Source organism: Triticum dicoccoides, chromosome 2B, assembly GCF_002162155.2.
Source record: "Triticum dicoccoides isolate Atlit2015 ecotype Zavitan chromosome 2B, WEW_v2.0, whole genome shotgun sequence".
Classification (NCBI taxonomy): Eukaryota; Viridiplantae; Streptophyta; class Magnoliopsida; order Poales; family Poaceae; genus Triticum; species Triticum dicoccoides.
In genome coordinates, this window is record NC_041383.1 from 121,884,131 (window position 1) to 121,905,583 (window position 21,453).

The window sequence follows — 21,453 nt, forward strand, 5'->3', positions numbered from 1 at the left end:
ATTATCTTGGTATGCTACTCCACAAGTGTCTGTGCTCAAAGCTTTACACAACTCGCCATTTTCCGTGCAAAAGAGTGTCTGGCAGATAAAACACCATTGTTGCTTGTGTTGTTAGAATAAAGGGATCACTCTTATACCAGCACCTTGTAGTGTTGAAGCTTTTGAAGTGGCCATCATATTTGACAAAAGAGTCTCTCTTCTTCTTGCTACCAAGCTCAAACCAGTCACAGCGAAATAAGACAACCGAGCAATGGATACCTCCACTAGAGTTGTACTGCAACTCTACAATGCTTCTCAACTGACCATAGAAGTCAATGATCTCACGATCATGTGACCCCTTAGTGACGATTCCACTATTATGTTTCTTCCTTTTTTCCTCGCGGTCAATGGTGTGGTACCGGACACCGTCAGCAATGCATGCTGAATACACTCTCACTCGCTTATCCAGTAAGCATGCCAAAGCAAATAGATCATCACTGACCTTCTTCTCCTCATGCAACTTTCCAATCTGCACAAATAAACCATTTAGCAAACAATGGTATTTAACAATTGGTGATTAACACAGAAAACATAAAACATGTGGCTAAAGATCTCACATGATTCTTAAACCACTTAACAAACCCCTTGGCAACCCTTTTATCAACATGGATATTGCTTTCTTCCTGATTTAACTCTTCCTTGCATTTCCTGCAATGCCAACAAAACATGTGAATTAAAACATTAGGCTGGTGCCAACCCAAGCCAAAAAATATATAATGAGTGCACAAGATATAACGTACTCGATATATGGTAGAACCTCGACGCAATTGCTGAGCACAAACCAAACCATCTTGCCATACTCATCACCAGCCCCCAAGTATTGTGAGGCTCCAAGAAAGTTCACACCATGGTTGAAAACAGATACATCACCACTTTGTGAATCAGACCACTTTCTATTTCTGCCCGGCCGGTTTCATCTTGTTTCCACATCGCCAAAGTATCTAGAGCAAAAAGTCAAGCACTCATCAATGACATAAGCTTCAGCAATAGAACCTTCAGTTCTTGCCGTGTTTCGCACATAACGCTTACAAGTAAGCAGCCTTCTTTCGGTTGGGTACATCCAACCGTATTGCACAGGGCCTCTAAGCATTGCCTCTTTTGGTAAGTGCACCGCCAAATGGACCATCACGGTGAAGAAAGCTGGAGGGAAAATCTTCTCAAGCTTGCAAAGAATAATTGGGATTTCTTTTTCAAGTCTTTCCAGGACAGTTAACTTGAGTGTTTTGCAGCACAGTTCTCTAAAGAAATTTCCCAGCTCAGCAACCGCTTCATATATATCCTTGTCCATGATTCCTCGGAGGCCCGCCGGTAAAATCCTTTGGAGGAGGATGTGACAATCATGGGTTTTCAGTATGGAAAGCTTGAATCCATCAGAAGTAACACACTTTGCTAGGTTAGCAGCATAACCATCTGGAAATTTCACTGCTCTTAGGAATTCACAGAATGCAAGCTTTTGTTCTTTACTCATTATATACCATGCTCGTTGTATTTCAAATGAATCTTCATCTTCATTATGATGTAGATGCAAATCTTCTCTTATGCCCATGTCCTCCAAATCAAGCCTAGAACTAACTGTGTCCTTTGTCTTCCCTTCAATGTTCAGAAACATCCCTAGCAGATTCTCGCATATGTTTTTCTCAATGTGCATTACATCGAGATTATGCCTTAATTTCCGATCAGCCCAATATGGCAGGTCCCACAAACAAGACCTCCGGTCCCAACATTGACCTTCCTCACGCTTTCTTTTCTTCGCCAGCTTTCCTGGTCTCACATCTTTCACCTTTTCAAGTTGCTGCTCCAGCTCTTCTTTAGTGAATTCAGCTGGCTTGTCACGGGTTTCATTCTCACCATTAAAATATTTGCTTCTTCACCAGCGATCGTTTCGGGGAAGAAAGCGGCGGTGCCCAATATAGCAGATCTTGCTCCTTATTCTCTTTGAGCAAGGGTCTTTGTCACAATGGACACAAGCCTGATAACCCGCTGTGATCCTCCCAGACAGAGTGTGTAGAGCCGGTAAATCATGGATGGACCATATGATTGCAGCACGTAGATTGAACTTTTCTTCTGGACTCAAGGCATCGTATGTAGGTACACCAGTCCCGAGATGGAGTAGTTCTTCTACGAGGGGCTCCATAAAGAAATCAAAATCCTTTCCTGGAGACTCTGGACCCAGGATAAGCAATGACATCATGAAGTTGGACTGATCCATGCATGCCCATGGTGGCAGGTTGTACGGCCCCACAAAAACTAGCCACATGCTATAAGATGTGCTCATGTTCCCAAACAGATTAAACCCATCTTTGGCAATGCCAAGTTTTATGTTCCTTGGATCTGCAGAAAAATCTAAATGCATACGGTCAAACTCTTTCCATGCCTCTCCGTCCGCTGGATGGCTCAGCTCATTGTCCATAGGTTGCCGCTTTAGCTTGTGCCACTGTACCTCACGCGATGATTTCTTCAAGATGAACATCCGCTGCAGCCTTGGTATCAAGGGAAAGTGCCTCGGTATCTTCTCCGGTATTGACTTCTTCCCATCAGCATCTTTCCACCTAGAGGCATTGCATTTTGGACAGTTGTCATGCTTTGCTAAATCCTTCCGAAACAAGACACATTTATTTGGGAACACATGTATTGATACATAACCTAACCCCAGCATGTGGATTATGCTCAATGCTTCATCATAAGATCTGGGAACACAACTATCAGAGAATTGCAAGCTCAAAAGACGGAGTCTTGCGTTGAATGCGGCATTGCTAATCCGGTAGAAAGACTTGATGTGGAGTAACTTCACGGTGAAGGTAAATCTTGAAAATTTACCCCCTACATGAGCTGCACGCTTTGCCTCCTCTAACACCTCAGCAAACAACTACTTCTGTCCATCAGCACGATCTTCAGCATCGTACAAATCCTTCAATAGGTCAGGAATCCTATCATCTTCATGCCCATCCTCTTCCTCCGAAACAACATTATCTCGCGAAACCTTTTCCATGAAATCAATGCCAGCATCACCACCACCCATCATATGAGGGGCCTCTGTATCAGCTTCAAAATGTTGAGGTTGTCTGTCTAAAGGTTCTCCATGATATATCCATCTATCATATGTGCTGGACATCCCATTAAGAAGCTGATGATCTTCCACTCTTCCTTGAGCCATTCTTGATCGGTTGAGGCATTCGCAGCATGGGGAAAGAATGTGAGCATCATTGGCAAAATTTGACCGAACAAATGCCATGAAATCATCAACTCATTTCATATGTTCTTTTGAAAACTTTCTAACTCCTTTTCTAATCCAGCTTCTGTCCATCTGCCAAAGACAACAAATTGTTGCAACTTAGCAAATCAATCTAAGTGCATCAACATTAATTAATGAAAATGGATGGAAGTAATGGCACCCAACTTTATATGCTAACTGCCTAACCACACCATTCAACTATTTCCAATTTCTCACTACTTTAGTCCAACTTGGTGGACAAAATAAATCAGCATTAAATATTTACTCATGGCATGAATCAGTCAAATGGATCAGCATCATATTTACTCAGCATTCATTATTTACTCATGAACAAAATAAATCAGGAATTTAGAACAGAGAGCAACAGCAATTTCAGGATCCTGTTTGAGGGAAAGAACAACATCAATTTCATCAACGCAATTTACTCTTGGACAAAATAGAACGAAGAGCTATGTTCTATTGATAGCTGACAACATAATTTACCACTATGAATTGACTAAATTAAAAAGAATTCTTAACAATTTCATCAACAACAATTCTCCTAAAAATTTCATCAACAGAAATTCTCTTCACAATTTCTAGCAAATTCATCAATGCCATTTCCAAGAGATTTTCCCAAGATTACAATAAACCTACATCAAATCAGTGTGTGTGTGTGTGTGTGTGGAGATTCTCCTAACAGATCTACATCAAATAAATGACATCAACAGAGAGGAGAGAGGGAGAGGAGAGGGGGGACGAGACGAGTGCATACGTGGGTGAGGTCTGCTTGCGGCGGCGGCGAGTCCCCCATGCTCAGCGGCGGCGAGTCCCCCATGCTCGGCGAGCCTCTCCTTGCGTGGGTGTCGTTCCTACTCCCTCCCCCACCACCGTAGGTCGCCCACGCCCCTGCTGGTCACTTCGGCAGCCAGCCCCGCCTCCACCCCCGCCGGTTGCTTCCGTTGCCGGTACCGCCCCCGCCCCCGCCGATTTCCTGTCGTGGACAAGGCAAGCGGCGAGGCCGTGGGCAAGGTCACCTGCGGCGAGGCCGTGGGAGAGGTCAACTGCGGCGAGGCCGTTCCTACCCCCACCGTCAGTTGCGCCTACCCCTGCTTGTCGCTTCGGCCAACGGCCCTCCCTCGTCCGCCGACCACGCCCCTGCCCAGAGCCCGCCACCACCTGGTTGGAAGACCTAGAAATTATTGGCTAAGTGTTGGCTCTGTCCGATCCTGGGAATAGGTCCCACTTGTGAATGACTTAGATTTGGCAAGAGACAACCGTTGTTTTATATAATATACAGAGTCATTCCGCTAGATGGTCAGCAATCCCTCTCTAGCCCAGTGGTAGCGAACAAGTTAAACAGAGCGAGGTCGTGGGTTCGAGTCCGCCTCGCGCATCTTTTTTACTAAGAAATTTAGGGCCTGTCAAGTGGGTCCCTCCTGTAAACGAGCTCTTGTTGAATATACACATGTAAGCGAAAATGACAACTAAGCACTCCACATAGGCGAGACTGCTGAGGTGGCCGCCTAATCATACAACTGCATTAAAACTCAAGTGTAACGACCATTCATATTGGTTGTAATTTGTTAGAAATGAGGCATGAACCAGGGCTGTCTGCTTTATGACCATTTCCTCTAATGAAATTACAACCTTTCTGACCAGAATGGTCATTATGGGTTAGGGCTTGGAGCCCCCTGAACAGCTTTTGACCAATTGGTCTAAAATGGTCATAAATTTATGATCGATTCTTCCAGGGTCACTAACAGAAGGTCATAAGTTGACATATTTCTTGTAGTGTATGTGGATGATATTGTGGTAAAATCCAGGGAGAAGGAAACCTTGATAGATGACTTAAGGGAGACATTTGATAATCTCCGGGTCTACAATATGATGCTTAACCTGGCCAAGTGTGTCTTTGGTGTGCCGACAGGCAAGCTTTTTGGATTTCTGGTTTCTAACAAAGGCATTGAGGCTAACCCAGAGAAAATCAAGGCTATTACCCAAGTGTATCAATGATGTCCAGTATCTGGCGGGTCGTATTACAGCTTTAAGCCGGTTCATAAGCTGGTTAGGTGAGAAGGCCATACCGTTGAGAAAACAGATGACTTTGTCTGGAGTGATGCTGCTAACGATGCATTTGAAGATGTGAAGAGGCAGCTAGCTGAGCCGCCAGTCCTTGCTGCTCCCATTGATAAGGAGCCATTATTGTTATATGTGGTTGTTAACACACGTGCTGTCAGCGTGGCCATTGTGGTGGAGCGCAAGGAGGCTGGCAAAGAGTATCCGGTTCAACGGCTGGTTTATTACATCAGTGAGGTGCTTATTGTGTCCAAGCAGAGATATTCACATTGGTAGAAGCTTGTTTATGGGGTGTTCATGGCTAGCCAGAAGCTTAAACAATACTTTCTGGGTCATCCCATCACTGTGGTCAGTTCTGCTCCTTTAGGAGGTATCATTCAAAACTGAGAAGCCACAGGACGGGTCGCCAAGTGGGCCATTGAGCTTGGGCCTCATGGTTTAAAGTACGTGCCACACACTGCTATCAAGTCTCAAGCACGGGTGGATTTCATCAACGATTGGACAGAGCTGCAGATGCCAGAAGAGAAGCCGGACAACACATATTGGACCATTCACTTTGATGGGTCCAGACAATTGGAGGGCTCGGGGGCTGGAGTTGTTTTAGCTTCCCCTCGAGGTGACAAATTTTGTTATGTGCTAAGGTTGATGTCTCCTTGTACTAACAATGCAGCTGAGTATGAGGCCTTGCTCCATGGTCTTCGGATAGCTAAAGAGATGAGCTTAAGCCGGGTAAGGTGCTTGGGCAACTCAGATTTGGTAGCTCAATAAGTCTCAGGCAAATGGGATTCCAAGGATCCCCTCATGGTGGCTTATCGCCGTGAAGTTGATGTTGTTGCTGGACACTTCAAGGGTTATCAAGTGGAGCACATTTATAGCAGAAAGAATGAGGCGGCTGATGCTTTAAGCCGACTGGGATCTCAGCGTAAGCCGGTACCACCGAATACTTTCTTGGATATTCTGCATAATCCTTCTGCTAAGTTACCTACAGAGGAAGACTTGGCTGTTCCTGACCCAGAAGCACAGTTGGTGGTGGCCCTTCACGTCATCCCAGATTGGACAGTGCCATACTTGGCTTATATGACCCGGGGCGAGTTGCCTGAGGATGAAACCTTGTCTAGGAAGATAACCCAGCGGTCTAAGTCAATGACAATTTTCAATGGTGAGTTGCATCATCGCAATGTCACTGGGGTGTTTCAATGTTGTGTCTCTCCTGAGGAAGGTCAAGAGATTCTTCGTGAAATTCATGCAGGAGATTGTGGCCATCATGTCGGTTCAAAGTTCCTTGTGGCCAAAGCTTTTCGTCATGGGTTTTATTGGTTGACGGCTCACGCTGATGTAGAGGATCTGGTCAGTAAATGTGATGGTTATCAGAAATTCTCACGGCAAGCTCACGTACCGGCTCAAGAATTGAGGATGATTCCAATTACTTGGCCGTTTGCAGTGTGGGGGCTTGACATGGTTGGGCCTTTTAAAAGGTCCAAGGATAAAAAGACCCACCTCTTGGTGGTGGTTGACAAATTCCCAAAGTGGGTTCAAGCAAAGCCGGTCAGTAAATGTGACGCGGCAATGTCGGTTCAGTTCATGAAAAAGGTGATTTTTCTGTTTTGGCTTTCCCCACAGCATCATAACTGATAATGGCACTAACTTATCCAAGGGTGCCATGGAGGAGTTTTGTCAACGTGAGCATATCCAGTTTGACGTTTCATCAGTAGCTCACCCCTAATCCAATGGTCAAGCCAAAAGAGCCAATCAGGAGATTTTGAAAGGCATGAAGCACCGGCTTCTGGTTCCTTTGCAACGGACACCGGGTTGTTGGGTGGAGGAGCTACCATCAGTGTTATGGAGTATCAATACTACCCCCAACAGATCTACGGGTTACACCCCTTTCTTCATGGTTTATGGAGCAAAGGCTGTTCTTCCTAGTGACATCCGTCATGACTCGCCCCGCGTGGCGTCAGGATGCACTTGACCTGTTAGATGAAAAGCATGACTTGGCAGCAGCCCGCTTGGCGATTTACCAATAGGACCTGCGCCATTATCACAGCCGCCGGGTTAAGTCCAGAACCTTTCAAGAAGGTGATTTGGTGCTCCGGCTCATCCAGGATCAAACTGATGCACACAAGTTATCCCCACCTTGGGAAGGGCCCTTTGTGATCAGCAAGAACTTGAACAACGGGTCGTACTACCTTATTGATGTTCGAGAGCATAAAGACTCACGTAAGTCAGAGGAGGAGACCCGCCGGCTGTGGAATATTGCTCATCTTCGGCCTTACTACACTTGAGCTACCGGCTCTTATGATGTACATATTTTTGACGATGTATATATTATGATAAGTAATAAAGTAGGACCTCTGTCCTTTTCATCCTCAAATTATTATATGTCTTCATCATCATAATTCCAACGACCAATTGGGGGCTACTGATCGTATTCGAATCATAGCTTAAACCCTTTTTTGGTCTGACTTTGATCGTATTCGAATTAGAGTCGTTAAAAATTTCTCAAGGTCACCTGGGGGCTTCCTGTTCAAACATAGGTCGTATTCAAACCAAAGAGAACATAGTTGTTGGTACCCTCTTGATCGGCACAATGCCAAACCCACTAGGGGGTTTCTTGATCGTATTCGAATCATAGCTTAACCCCTTTCTAGGTCCGACTTTGATCGTATTCGAATCAGAGTCGTTAAAAGCTCTCAAGGTCACTAGGGGGATTCCTATTCAAACATGGGTCGTATTCGAACCAAAGAGAACATAGTTGTCGGTACCCTCTTGATCAGCGCAATGCCAAACCCACTAGGGGGTTTCATTGATCGTATTTGAATCATAGCTTAACCCCTTTTGGTCCGGCTTACTGGTCATATTAGAATCAGAAGCCTCGATTTTTTCTCTCTGTTTGACTTAAGTTTTTGAAAATACACTTTTGGGTTTGTCTTGAGATTTTTTGTTCATATCTAAGGCATATATATGTGTGGTTTCTATTTAACCTGGCCTAACTTTGGACAGTAAGTCGCCAGCATATGACAATCATCAAACATTTGGATGTCTTGACTTCTAAAGATTGGGTTATCACCCTTACTACACAGGTCGCATAAACCGGCAGTGACAATTCAATATCACAGGTATGATATTATTATTATAGTTATGTTTCAAAGATATGATTCATAAATAAAGGCTTATCTGTGACTCCTTTTTACATATTAGTGGTTATATGTGGGATATTATGACCCGCCCTGTGGTAAACCGCCAAGGGTTCTTGTGATCTATCTCTGTGTGCAGGATATTTTAAGGACTTTCTTTTGCACAAGGAACATATATGATAAGTATAACAAGGGTGAACATAAAGGAGGCGGCTTAACAGTGTTGAGCACCAAAAATGTGCACGATGGAACGACAAATCAAAGTCATTTATACCCTATTACATGACTCCCAGAGTCCAAATGATTGAACTGTTTTTTTGGAAGGCTGCTAATATGAGCCGCCGGCGGATTAATTCTCTTGTTGGCCTGATGCTTCTGGGTCAACCCTCTCCGCGTCTTTGTCCTATCAGGCATCCTAGAAGGTTGATGATGACCAGTCAATGCCATTCAAAGCTTCAAATTCAGCTTCATCATCAATTAGCCCAGCCGGGTCAACTTCAGGGGCAAAGGTGTGCTTACGGATTGGAGGGATCAGGCTTGTCACTTTATAAGTCGGGGTTGGCTGCCTCTGATTTACTGCGTTGTAAGCCGGATGATACTTGGTGAGGTCTGTCTCATTGGCAATCACGCTGGACACGGGACGTATCTCCTTCATACAAGCAGCAAAGTCCGTCTGTTCAAGCGGAGTGCCATCCTCCTTAAGGCTGGGGTACCCAATGGCGATGTCGGCCGGGTCTAATTCCGGCAGCCATGCCTTGGCCCGGCTTAAGGCAGATACGGCTCCGGCTCTCACAGATAATTGATTTAATTCATTGAATTGTTGGGGTAGCATAGAGAGCCTCTTCAGCACATCAACCAGGAATGTGGGGGCTTCATTTGATAGGGCAACTGTGGCTAAGGCACGCTGAGCTCCGGTGTAAAGTTGTTCCACGAGCGTGTAAACCGCCTTCACCTTCACCAGCATGTCCTGGTTGAGGATGGTGCTCCTAGGGCCTGCATAGCAATAACAAGTGAGTTAACAACAATTCATATGATCACCAGAAAGATTCAATACTTGACACTTGTAGGGAGGCTTACCAAAGATTGCTGAGACCATCTAAGACAATGGCATTTTAAGCCGGACAATTCAATGGTCACCTCTTCAAGAGTCGCCTTTGCTTTCTCAACTCGATGGGTTAAGGCAATCTTTTCCTCGGCCCAGGCCTTTTTCTCAACTTCAAACTTGGCCCTCAATTTTTCTTGTTCCGACACACTGAATTCAAGTTTGGAGTTTGCTCTTTGAGTTCCCGTCTCTTGCAGCTCCAAGCGGTTCTTCAATTCAGACAGCTCTGATTGAAGTTGAGCAGTGGTGGTCTGTACATGTACCGGGTCAAAATCATAAACATTAGTATGCAATATTAAGTCACAAGCCTTCTGCAAGAAACAACACTTGGCACTTGGGGGCTAATGTCTACCAAAAGATTTGTCTAAGTGGCGGCTTATCAAAGTAAAGTCCCAAGCACTTTGCAAGCATGAGTACTTGACACTTGGGGACTAATGCATATTGTTGGTCAAAGTTACACAAGTACTATATTCTACACAAGCATATGAAGGACCGGCTCATTCATACTGGCTAAACCGGCCCTTGGGGACTACGGATTAAGCCGGATTTCAAGGATTTACCAAAGATATTACTAATGCTCATAAATTTGTTCTAAGTCTACAGCATATTCATCATTAGCAGTAGACTTGGGGGCTGGCATAGTAAGGTTAATTCAACGAAGGGAAGAATTTATACCTCAAATTTCTAGTGCATTTGTTTTACCATGTCAACTTCAAGATCACGGCTGTTGTGCACTTGGTTAAGATAACCAGAGAAAACCTCACCAATACTCAACTGAGAGTAAACAGCCATGTCAAATCTGACTTTACGCTCCTCCTTGGCAGAACACTTGGCCAGCACAGTAGGTCTCCCCGGCTCAGTATAGCCGGTCTTGGTGATTTCCACGTCAACATCTTGTGGGTTGGTTGTTTTAACCGGGATGGAAGCTTCAGGGTTTGCAGAGCCATAGGTGGCTTGATCAACAGGCGGGTCAGTAGTGATTGTTGGCATATCATGAACCGTCTTAGGTGGTAGCTCAGGGACAGAGGCCTCAGACGCTGCGGTCTGGAGCTCCGGCTCATGGATGGTCGACTCTTCGATCGGCTTGTTCTTTTTTGTCCGCTTGCTGGGCTTTGCTTTTCCTCTGCATAAAATCAAAGAGGTTAGTACAGATATAAAAGTTTGCAATAAGTGCAGGATAAGTAAATCATCATTACCCTAGAGCGTTCTTAAAAGCCGGCATGTTGGACTGAATTGAGTCGTCGGAAGAATGTGCAGTTTCCTGATAATTTGAATCAGAAGAGTTGAGCGGTTGACGAGTGAGACCCGCCAAAGGATAAAAAGAATTTAAGTTGGAGGTGACCTCATTCCGGCGCTTCCTTGGCGTATTTGGTAAGCCGGAGGAGAGTTCCCATCCTTGCTGGTCCGGGTCTGCCTCTGGCTCTCATGAATCTGTCGCTTCAAAAGAAAGTGAGGATCCTGGTAAGCTAAGGGATGTGAAAATCTTACTTTTCGGGTTACTCTTCGGATTTTTTGTCTTGGCAAAGGCTCGGAGTGAGAGGAAATAATAGTTACCTCTTCATCCACTCCCTGACTCGTTCCCGTGTCATCTTGATGATAATCAACATCAATAAGATGGTTAAAAAATGAGCCAATGGACTCAAGGCTACCTCCGACTCAGAGGAGTCATCCAGTTGAAGCAGATCAGAAGCGCTAGGCTTCTTTCCTCTTTTCTTGACGGCGGCTTTCCTGGCGGCTCTCTTGGCCTTCCTGGCTCTCTTTGTAGCCTGATGGTCATATTTTTCTTCCAAAGCTTATCATCAGCCTGTGAAAATCAGCAAGGGTTTGAGTTAAGGCAAAACATCAAAGATAAAGGTGAAATAATTAAGCTTGGCGGCTTACCCCTGGAGCCGGGTGAGCTTTGCAGAAAGGGCTTAGGCCCACCTTGCCACAGTCGGCTAGGCTTTCATTCAAAAGTGACTTTGTCATTTCATCGACAACATCATCAGGGTTGTGGCGCAGAGGATCGTTTTTGTCTCCTGTATAAGTGCACATTAACTCGGAGCAGCGACTCAACGGGATGACCCGCCATGCGACCCAGCACCGGACCAAATCAATGCCATTTAAACCATTCCCCAACAGAGCTTTGATCTTTGCAAGGGTAGGGGCGAGCTTCTGGCGTTCTGTAGCTGACAACTTGTCGGGAAGCGGGTGATTGGATTCGAGCCGCATGGCGCGGAAGCCGGGCAGAGGCTTCTCATCAGCCGGAGAAGTATCTTGACAGTAGAACCAAGTCTGGTTCCAGTCTTTGGGGTGACTCGGCGGTTGTGCATAAGGAAATATGGCGTCTCTCCGTCGTTGGATTGAGACCCCTCCCAGTTCCAGACTTGGTCCATTAGAATATTCATTCTGGTGGTTCAAATAAAACAGTTCCCTGAAAAGTTCCAAGCTGGGTTCTTCTTCAAGGTACACCTCACAGAACACTTGAAAGTTGCAGATATTAGACACGGAATTGGGACCGATGTCTTGAGGACGAAGATCAAAAAAGTGAAGAACATCTCTGAAGAACTTTGAGCTGGGGGGCGAAAAGCCCCGGTTCATGTGATCCATGAAGACAATGACTTCCCTTTCTTTAGGCTGAGGTTTTTCTTCTGTTGGATCAGGAGCCCGGTACGACATGACATCCTTCTTTGGCAGATAGCCAGTTTTCACAAAATCATCGAGTGTGCCCTCTGTAATGATGGATTTGACCCAGTTGCATGAAGTGACTGTTTTTGGTGGCATTATGAAGAAGGAAGCCTAATAAAGAGTAAATTTTCTGGTTCAAATTTAAGCCGAAGGAAAAATATTACAACATATATTCAGAATGGCGGCTTACAAAGGGGCCTAATGATATATGACTAATTATGTCAGGTTATTTAAGCCTTTGTGAGCAGTCAGGTTATTTAAGCCGCCATGAGTAGTTGATGTTATCTATTGAGCATTGCAATTTAAGCCGGTGGTTTGAGCCGCCATGGCTAGGTGGATCTATCAAAATGCAGTTTTTTGGCTAAGTATCACACAAACAAGTTTCGCAGATTGCAATCATTATTTTGGATCAACAGATGTTTAGTAAAAGGAAATAAATCTAGACCTAAAAAACTAGTACAGATGAGTTCCTAACGTCCAAGGGGATCTTTTCTTCTAGAAAAGGGGATCTGCCGGTATTGGAGATGAAAGCAAAAAACAACAACTGCATAAGCTTTGTACCATTTCTAGATCAAAGGGTGATGTGGTGGATAGGCTACGAAGAACACTATGAAGAACATGACGAGCAAGTCGAAACCCTTATGTGGATCTAGGGTACAGAAGAACGAGTGCATACATATGCAGGTTGACTGTGGAGGATCACCGCTGTGCTCTGGTTCGATTCAGGGTGATGCAACGGCCTACGACGAAGACGATGGTGCGCTCTGCGATGGCGGCGGAGCTGGAGCGGCAGAGGTCACGAGAGGAAGAAGACGATGGAAAGGGGGAGAATGAGAAGAAGATTGGTCGTGGCTATTTATAAGGAAGGACTCATAAGTGGGCGCAAAAATTGAGGAGACCAAAACATAGTTATCCAGTTGTTCAGGCGCCTCGATTCTCAGGACAGATATTAAGATAAGGATCCGTTGAGATATGTTGGACAAAGTGTGAATTAATGGCAGGTGGCGTCATGGCGGGTTATCACAGATCCAGAAGATGACGTCATGGCGGGTTATAGACTCTCGCGCAATGAAGAGCAGAAGATTTTCCCAAGTATTGAAGATTGACATGAACCAGTTCAAATCAATCTGGGGCCTAATGTTGGGGATATAACTATCAGGCATGACCCACCCAGGAGGGGCCGAGTCATACATATGGCGATTCATTATTATGAAGCCCACGAAGATACTTGAAGATGGTGGTTCAACTAAGGGCCCGAGGCCCAAAGGCGACTTAAGGCCCGTAGAGATAAACCGTCATGTATGTATGACTTATATTGTAAGGAAAGAATAGATAATCACCGAGCCGGACATTGTTTATGAGCCGGCCGGGACTCTGTGAGCCGCGGGGCATCGACCTCTATATATAAAGGAACGACCCGACGGCGGTTTAGGGCAAGTAACAACAGATCGAGAACTAGGTCAAGCAGATTCGCTCCCTGGTAATCGAGACATAAGAAATACCATACAAAATTGGATCGTAGGCTTTTACCTTCACCGCAAGGGGCCGAACCAGTATATACCCCGTGTCCTTTGTCCCGCTTAACCCCTTTAAGCTTCCTAGTTGCAATGGCTCCACGACTAAGTCCTTTTGCTAGGACATCTATCGTGACCTTTCCACGACAGGGACCAATGCCCCCACGAGGCCCGGCCGGCCCCCTGGGCTCACGAACCGGGACCAATGCCCCCGTGGGTGCCGGTTTGTGACGGAACCGGGACTAATGGGCTTATCTGGCCTGAACCAAAGGCCCTGTTTTCTACTAGTGTACAAGCACCGGAGCACCAAACACCCCCACGCTACAACCTAACACACCTAAGCTCCACGACAACGCCCCAAGAGGGTAGACGGCACAGAGTGTCGCCGCTGCCTTGTCCAAACGGATAAAGGTCTTCACCCGGAGCCCGGGCACGACGAGAGGAACCACAACGACGTATTCAAGAAGAGAATGACATCCACGGGTGTCGTCGTCGTTAGCGCCAACATGGCACTGAGCTTTCGCCCAGCAACTCACTCATACCCCTAAGAGGCCGCCAAGAGGAGCGCGGCGAAGCCAGCACCCCAGATCCAGATCAGGACGCCACCCCACCAGAGAAAGGGCATCACCTAGCTACCCATTGCCACCCCTCACGTTGTCCACGCAACACGGGAGCGGAGCCACCACCACCACAATGATGCCTGTCGGAGAGAAACCATGTGGCCCGCCATTCGGGGCCGCCGCCCCGGCGTCCCTGTCGCGAGATACCGTGCACCGCCTACGTCGAAACGCACACAACCACGGTAGGAGGAGCGGCGATAGTCCATCAGCTCCTAGTCCGGCATCATTCCCAGTGTCTGGCCAGGCGCCTCCATAGTAGGAGGCACCCACACCTGCGTCCCCAGCCAGTGCCAGGTGGGCTGGGAGGGGACACAACTCCAAGACTACTGACGGCCGCCAGCAAACCAGCCCCTGACCAGGCGAGTTCACAAGACGCCATGTCCATGGCCACCGGCATCAATCCGCGAACCGACGCACCGCAAGTCCGACCACCACCAACGAGCACTCCCCAGACCGCGCCCACCATCACCTACCCGGAGCAGAAGCACCGACTCGTCTCGAGCCTCGAATTGGTTCGCCCGAGCACGAGCCCTGGGTCCTGACCCTCTCCGCGCGGAAGTCCACGCCTTTGGACCGCCGAGGAGAAGGGAGGAGCCACCACCACCCGCACCCCGCCGCCGTACTTCACTGGCCACCGTCGAAGCCGCTGTGGTCTCCATGCTGGCGAGTGCACCACCAAGGCCGCCCGTAGACACCCGAACCTGACAGATCAAGCAACCACGAGCCGGCACCACCTCGTCGGAGCCCCTACCAAGCCGGAATGCAGCATCAGATGCCGACGTGCGCTGCCGTGGCCCTCGTCGCGAGAGGGGCCGCCCAGCAGATCTGGCCGAAGCCCCCCGCCGCCACAGCACCCCCGCACACGCAGCCGACACCACCCATGCTGCCTGAAGCCTGGAAAAACACGTCGGCGCCCTCCAGCACCCGCTTGCCGCCATACCGCGCCGCCCGGCGCTCGTGTCGTGCCCCGACCAGAGGAAGCCCCGCCGCGCCAGCCTCCACTCGCGGGGAACAAGAAAGGCCCCGCCGCCACCGGATCCGGTCGGGCTTTGCCCGGCCGATCCATGTGGCGACAGCAGGAGAAGGGAGGCGGGAGGCGGGGGACCGGCGGCGGCTGGCTAGGGTTCCTCCCGGTTGCCGCGCGGGGGCAACCGGAGTGGGTACTGGGCATCTTTGTCCCGACGTACGACATCGGCTCCTGGTGGATTTGTTCCTACATTCAAAAGCTAACAACAGAGGCACACAGAGGAGTAAACTCCAGTGCAATTTTAACAGAAAACCACCATACACATCTGCATCAAATCTGATGATACAGTATCAGTCTAATTCACATCTAGATGTTTTTTAAGAATGTCACATCTAAGCTCCCATAAATATATAATTGAGCAACAAGAAACAAAAAAATTAGAACAAAAAATAGACCATAAACAGAGTGGACATCAGCTTAGATGTGACATAACTATGTCACATCTAGATGTGTCCTAGACAGATCCATTCAGTATTATTCATGCTTGACGTAGTACTTATGTATCATGTATATGTCAATATCGTACCAGATGGCCAACCCTCCGAGTCTCCGCCGACGCGGCCTCCTACCCGGATCTATATGCCGTCGTGCCCGCAAAGCCTCCGCCGAGCCCCAGCGCGAAGCGACCGTTCCAATTGAAATTCCTCTGCGCCGGCCGGAACGACGGCATGACCGCCTGGCAATCGGGTTCCAAGGGGGTCACCACCACGGGGCCGAGGTGGTACGCAATGCTGAGCATGCCGTGGTGCCGGCTGCTGAGCGCCTTCCGGACCGGGTACGACGCGCAACGCCATGGGGTGCCTCCTCCGGCAGCGCAGGCGCTCGCGAGCAGGTCGGTGACGAGGACGAACACCTCGCCGACGTCGCGGTCGCCGAAGCCGAACGAACCGGTGAAGTAGCGCTCGGTGCGGAGGAGCACGTGAAGGTAGGCGCGCCCCGCGGCAGCGGCCGTGGGCGAGACGGCGAACCAGATTGTGTGGTTCCACGTCAGGTCCGTCTCGCCGTCGTGGACGGTGAGGGTCCGCTGCCGCGTGCGAGGGTCGCCGTAGACGGACGCGACGGCATACACCTGCATGCCGCTGAACAGGTTCACGCTCGGCAGGTTGCTCGCCGAGACGAGCGTCAGCTCCAGGACCCTGTGTGCCATTGCCAACCGCCCCAGCACTATCGGAGAAAGGAAAACTAGTACGTACATGGCTAGCAGCTGCGAGCTTTGCCATACGGGCTTATGGATGGTTGCCATGGCGCGCGGGGGTATGTATAGGACTCGTGTTAAAATAAGCCACGACGTCTAGTGCAGTCGGGCTCGTCGGGCGCGTCAGGTGCACGCGGGACGTGCGGGACGCACTGATGCGGTCAGGCTCATAGTGTGCGCGCGGGACGTGCGAGGCGCAGAGGCAGCATGACTGTGTGATGCAGCAAGTGCGACGAAGGCTAGAGCGTGGGGCTCTACGTGCATGTTGAGTTGGCCTAGTCCTTTGGCCATTAAGAGGAGGTTGAGGAAGGGACGAGCATAGGTATACATGTAGTTGGGATTGGTCACAGGTGCTGGCCGAGTCATATTGATGGATAGAGTTTAGGCCATGGTTAGCGCATGTAGTTAGTAGTGGAGCAAGTAATATGGGGCGTGGCGTGAGAGCCGGTAGGTAGTGGCGCCCGAGTTGTGTGTGAGTACATGCATGGCCGTGAGTGCCTCATCCTTGTATATATATATATATATATATATATATATATATATATATATATATATATATATATATATATATATATATATATATATATATATGCTACTTTGAGTCAATGAAAGAAGGCCGAGAGGGCTGAAAACAACAATGTAGCCACCGTGTGATCACCAAGGAAGCCTCTTGGCAAAGCTTGTGTGTTCTTCCTTGGTGCATGTGTGCGTGTATGTGTGTGGATTTTCTCCTTGTGTGAGGCAAGAGGTAGAAGAAGAGCGGCGCCACGAGAGGCGTTGCCAACAATTGGTATCATGAGTTTGGTTGTCTTGGGCGTGGTCGCCATGCCGTAGGCGTGGTGCCGATGACGGCGTTCGTCGGCGGATGCATGAAGCTCCGGGTCGTGTGTCGTCCTATGGAGGTGCGCGGCGCTGCGGCTGTCAATGTGGACGCGGAGGCGGCGTGTGGTGAGTCCGCGACAAGCACAGCGGGCATGGAGGTCGCGGCGGCGTGGTTGCGGTGCGCGGCGAGTGCATGGCGGCGACGATGCACAGCGAGTCCGGATGCGGTGGTGGCACACGGCTTTGACGTTGAGTGACGTGGCAACCATGGCGCGGGCGCGATGAGCACACGGCACGTCGCAGCGGGCACGGAGGCACTCGGTGGCGTCGAGCGATGGCGTCCATGACGACGACAATGACGAGAGTTGCAACAACTCTGGCAACGTTGAGGTCGTGGCTTAGGGGGTGTGTGTTGAAATAAGCCATGGCGTTTGATGCAGTCGGGTTCGTCGTGCGCGTCAGGTGTGCGCGGGACGTGCGGGACGCACTGATGCGGTCGGGCTCGTCGTGTGCGTGCGGGACATGCGGGGCGCAGAGGCAGCGTGGCCGTGTGATGCGGCAAGTGCGACCAAGGCTGGAGTGTGGGGCTCTACGTGCATGTTGAGTTGGCCTAGTCCTTTGGCCATTAAGAGGAGGTTGAGGAAGGGCCGGGCATAGGCATACATGTAGTTGGGATTGGTCACAGGTGCTGGTCGAGTTATATGGATGGATAGAGATTAGGCCGTGGTTAGCGCATGTAGTTAGTAGTGGAGCAAGTAATGTGGGGCGTGGCGTGAGAGCCTGTAGGTAGCGCCCGAGTTGTGTGTGAGTACATGCATGGCCATGAGTGCCTGATCCTTGTATATATATGCTACTTTGAGTCAATGAAAGAAGGCCGAGAGGGCTGGAAAAAACAATGTAGCTACCGTGTGATCACAAAGGGAGCCTCTTGGCAAAGCTTGTGTGTTCTTCCTTAGTGCATGTGTGTGTATGTGTGTGTGAAGTTTCTCCTTGTGTGAGGCAAGAGGTAGAAGAAGAGCGGCGCCCAGGGGCGGAGCCAGGAAATTCAACCATTGGGTTCACTCACTGACTTGTGAGAATTCGATACAAATTGATTACGTGGAAAGCCTACTTTTCCACACTCTTAGAACAAGAGTAAAGGACTCAAAGCTAGCATAACAGTATATTTATGATATAACATTTGTGTTACACTAAAAAACAGAAATACCTGTTGAATGAAGTCATAAAACCTCTTTTTTACATATTATAAATAGAGTGGTACTAAAAAGCCTCACAAATTTAATTCTTTGTTGTGATTTCTGTCTTCATGAAAACATTGAATCAAAAGCAAGTTTAAAATAAATACCATCAAATCAAGCAAAAGAGGCATGTTAAGTCACTCGCATTTTTAAGTGCCCCATTTCAATTTCCGTAATTTTAAAAAGATCGAACAAAACATTAATATAAATGGTACAAAATATAGTTTTCTCCACACAGCAAATTAAAGTATCACTCTTGAACCGATTACCCATTTTGGTATACACTTTTTCTTGACAACATTCATAACTGAAAAGCATGCCTTCAATAATGTTGTGGCAGCTAGCAGTAGCTTTAGAAGGGGATTGACCAAAGAAAAAGTAATATGCTTATTGATCAAACTGTTTTGGATTAAATTTTCATGAAACATCGCCAGTGGACCTGAAGTCTGCATAGTCCCCTGATTAAATATCTTTGTCTAATATCATCATGCATGCTCTAAAATTCTCTTCCGATTAGCCGTAAGGCAACACATCTAATTTAATTCCTCTCGCTTTAAAGACCGCTTGCAACCACGCTTTGATGCACTTTGCCTATGTCTAGCAGATGGTGCGGCCTTGAAGTTCCCGCATCATTATCTGGATCTGGTGGTCGACTTCCCTTTAAGAAACTCCATTCAATAGGCTAGGTCAATCAAATTACAAGGAATAAGCAATTACCAAACTAGGGCATGTGCAACAGAAAGGAGATGTGATGACTGATGATGCAATCTCAATACCTTGAATTTGAACTATAATAGTCGGCTTGCCGCTGTCGAGACCTCGTTGTCATCTCGACGCTCGTGCGTCGAGTGGTGGCTAATTCATGGCGAATAGGAGAGACCAGATCACAAAGTCGAGGAAGTGAACAAGAATGGCGAAAGGTCATGCGGCTGCCGTGTACATAAGATAATATGAACAAGGGATGGAAGCAACGAACATGAACCTCGATGACGAAAGAAAACCAGTAGGAAGCCACAAAGAGGCTTGTCACAATGGCAATTCCCTTGTGGCCTTTTGGGCTTTGCATTGAGCAATTCTAAATTTGATGGGGTCAGACCGTATTTTTTGTTGGGGTCAAAGTATGTACGTGTGTGTATGCTATACGCGGCCAGAAAAATTCATTGGGTTCAGCTGAACCCAATGCCAGTATGCTGGCTCCGCCCCTCCGGCGCCCCGAGAGGCGGCGCCAACAACTCGGGCGGTCAGCAACGAGTCGTCGGCTGCTCCAAGTCTCTGGCGCGAGGGCTACATGCATGCATGCATGGATGTGCACGAATCTGAGACCAAGGGAAGCGAAATTTCAAGAGAACCAGTGAGTCTTTGAACCCTAAAGATCTTAACATGCGTCTAGAACACCTCTGGTTGAATCAGTAAACTGTACTATAAGACTGCTAGGTTGTTTGTGATGAAAGATTGCGCTACTTATCCAACACCTAACACGTCAACACCTCTTGTAGCACCGCTTCCCCCTGTGGAATCGCCGACAATGACCTCCTTGCACCAACGACAAAACAAGCCGCGTCTTGCCATGCCGGTGGAAGCTCGGCGTCGTGCGGAATTCTAATCGACATCAGGATTTGGTGGTGAGGAAGATGACGTTTTTCTGTTGCATTGAGATTCGCAAATCCACGTATCAACTGATGGATAGGGTCTACTAGGCTGAACCGTACGACCATGTCTTATAAGATTTTGTTCCTGCTGCAGCTGGTTCTTAATTTCTCTTCTCTATTTTGGTCTCCTTCAACTCACAAAATATACTACTAGCACTATTTAAATAACCTGTTTCTCTAAGTGGTTGTTTGGATAGTAGAGATTAGTGTTAGGATTATAGAAAATGAGTTTTTAGCTGATTTTTAAGAAAACCTGTTTTAGAGCATGGTTAATAATATAGACAAGAGCTAGCTGTATGGAGTTGCATGTCGCTTGTAGCCATTCTAATAGCCCACTCGTACAATAGTTAGTTAGACTAGTATGTTGTATTACTAATATATGACTCATCACTTTCTCTCACAAAGATTGTTGGGAGTCACGCTACATTCGGCTGTAAGCTTGTAGTAGCCCACTTCTCTTCCTCTCGTCTCCTCTCTCCTCCAACTAGACACAAATCTGATGTGGCATCTCTTATAGTCCACCTAAATCACTCTCTGCTTGCTCTTTTTTTTGAATTTTCACCGGGGGGTGGGGGGGAGAACTCCCCCACCTGAATATATTTCCCGAACCTAACATTTCAGTACAATGGTAAAAATGCCGGGGTGGCAGCAGAGAGAGAGGGGCAGGGGGTGAACCCCCTTTTGCTATGTTGCATGCAGTTTTGTTCTACCTACGCAGGGCATGTAGCCATGCATCAACATGTCCACGATCGGCAGAGCGAAACCGGCCGCGCCAGAGGATGGCGTCGTCGCGACAGGCTTTCAAAGTGGCGGTCAGGGACGACGTTTCCTGCCTGAACACAACCGCGTTTCGCCGCTTCCAGAGGTGCCAGTAGCACAGCTGCACGAAGGCATGCGGCGAGGCTGAGCCGACAGCCACGGAGACGTCGAAGAGGTGCAAGGCATGCACAGAGGCCCCCGAGGTGGAAAGGCGCAGAGAGAACCAGAACGCACACGCGAAGGGGCAGCCGAAGATCAAATGATCAGGCGTCTCCAGGCTCGCCCCGCACTCCGGGTACCCGGCACCCCGCAGCTCGACGATGTGTTTTTTCAGCAAATTGTCCCGAGTGTGGATACGGCCGAGCGTTAGCAGCCAGGCGAAGAACCAACCCTGGAA